This window comes from Loxodonta africana, chromosome X (assembly GCF_030014295.1).
Source record: "Loxodonta africana isolate mLoxAfr1 chromosome X, mLoxAfr1.hap2, whole genome shotgun sequence".
Classification (NCBI taxonomy): Eukaryota; Metazoa; Chordata; class Mammalia; order Proboscidea; family Elephantidae; genus Loxodonta; species Loxodonta africana.
The window spans coordinates 33,405,542-33,407,949 of NC_087369.1; positions in this window are offsets into that span (position 1 = coordinate 33,405,542).

Consider the following 2,408-nt stretch of genomic DNA (forward strand, 5'->3'; position numbering starts at 1 on the left):
AGTTTTGTATTGTTTAAAACAAATTGAAAATCTTTGAATCTATTTTGATGAATCCAGAACTAGTTAACCTGGTATCGGAATAGAGATGTTCTTTGAAATATTAAAGACATCCGCAAGAATTAGTTGGGATCACAAGATAGAGGTGGATAAACATAAATGTTGGTCAGTTCTTGATTTCCTTTATTCCATTCGGTAAAAGTAAAACATACATGTGCTTGGATTTGTTCAGCTCATTCAAGGCTGTTGTAGAAAATAAATCATGATGATTTGACCTCTTGTTCCCCGGCTCTTATTTTCCCCAAAGAGTAATTGAGCGTCTGCCCTTTGGAAGGCTTCATGCTAGTACTGGGGTCCTTTAGGCAAAGGTGTTGAAGCCCTGTGTATAGATTTTAGAGTCTCACAACAGCTATAATATAAGGAGGAGGTTGAGATGCACTCCAAGACCTCAGGACTAGTAGAAAAGGAGTGAGCACTTCAGGGTTCCCTCTACTGTAAACGCCCTGAGGGAGGGCAGTTTGGGGCCTTGGGAAACTTTGATCTCTCAGTAGGGATGGGAGAAATTTTAAGTTAGGAAGCACAGGGTAGGGAAGGGTAGGGGGTGAGAAGAACAGGTAGGGGTGAGGTTGGGGTTAGGGAGTCCAGATAAGTCTTTGGGAGGGGTGAGCAGGGTAAGACCCTCCCATGCTGTGTCTGAGCCTGGAAAGGCTGAGCCTGGAATGGAAACCAGCTCTTCACAGTGACTCTGGGATTGGGGGTAAAGCAGAGAGAAATCCCCACTTGGGGCAGGACTGGTAGGTGTCCTGTGCTCTTGTCCCAGTGCACTTGAACACACACACTGACTAGGTGTGTTATGCACAGCGTGTCCATGAAGTTCCTGAGAAATAGGGCGCTCCTCCCTTGGTGTCAGGAAGCCACTGAGAGTAGTCTTTTGCATTGGGCTGGGGGAGCCAGAGGCCATGCCGTTGAAAGGACGGTAGAATGAGGTTGTCTTGAGTGTCATTTGGCAAGTGAAGACTAGACTTTTGGCCGTGGGGATGTGAATGAACATTGGGGTGACATACATGGAAGGGCAGCTAGAAGGAGAAATTGTTGGTCCTGGACAGCACTTCTAGGAGCTAAGTGTTGCATTAAACTGGGACAGTCTACCCACACCCACATGAAAGAATATACTCACTAATATGGATTGAATTTACAAACCCTGCCCCCCAAAACAGGTGTTGTAAATTCTAACCCTATAAAAAAAAATTTTTTTTATAGCTATGGTTATAATGCCATTTGGGAATGTGTGCTGTTATGTTAAAGAGACTGGATTGTAAGGTGTGTCTTGAGTCAACCCACCAGCAATTCCAAGGGAGAAAGATGTGGCTGTCAGCTCCTGTAAAGATTCCCAGCCTCGGAAATCCTATGGGGCGGTTCTACTCTGTCCTGTTGCATCCCTGTTAGTCAGAATCTTCTGGACAGCAGTGGTTTTCTTTCTTTTTTCCCCCGGGGGGTGTCTTAAGTCCAATCGCTTTTGAGATATAAAGGAGGTGATTCAGCAAGCAAGTAATCAGAAGTGGGAATGAGAGTTGCCACGCCACATGAGATCTGCAAAGAAAGGAGAAATAGAAGCTGAAGAAAGACAAGGACCTTCCCGTACAGTAATCAAAGAGTTAAAGCTTTCCCCTAGAGCCAGAACCTGAATTCAGATTTCTAGGCTCTGAAACTCTGAGAAAACAATTTTCTATTTGTTAAAGCCATCCACTTGTGGTATTTCTGTTATAACAGCACTAGATAACTATGAGACTCTCTAATCAGTGATAAAATGCTTTGACCTTGACTACTAACATATATGTTGGCAGTGCAAACCCATCCAGTGGTACCGCAGAAGAAAGAGCTGGACACCCTATAGGGCAGTTCTACACGGTGCTGTATTTAGCTGAAATTGATTCAACGGCAAGGAGTGAATGTAAAATATTACTTCATTTTTCTTCTGAATCAGCCTTTTTTCTGATTTTGTTTTCTTTGTCCTAGAGTGCTGCATATTCTCACAGATCGTGGAGTAACGAAACCAAAAATTCTCAAGAGGGTGGTGGTATTGTGTAGTGTGAAAATAATCACGGTAACAAGTGCCATTCTTTAAAGACCAGATATGCACAGTCACTTTGCCAGGTGCTTTTCATGCCTTGGAAACCCTGGTGGTATAGTGCTTAAGTGCTACGACTGCTAACCAAAGCGTTGGCAGTTTGAATCCAATAGGCACTCCTTGGAAACTCTATGGAGCAGTTCTACTCTGTCCTATAGGGTCGCTATGAATCGGAATCGACTCGATGGAACTGGGTTTGGTTTTCTGTTTGGTTTCATGCCTTGCACACAATGCACCTGCCCTAGAAGACAGGGCTTATCAATGCCACTTCACAGAAGAAGAA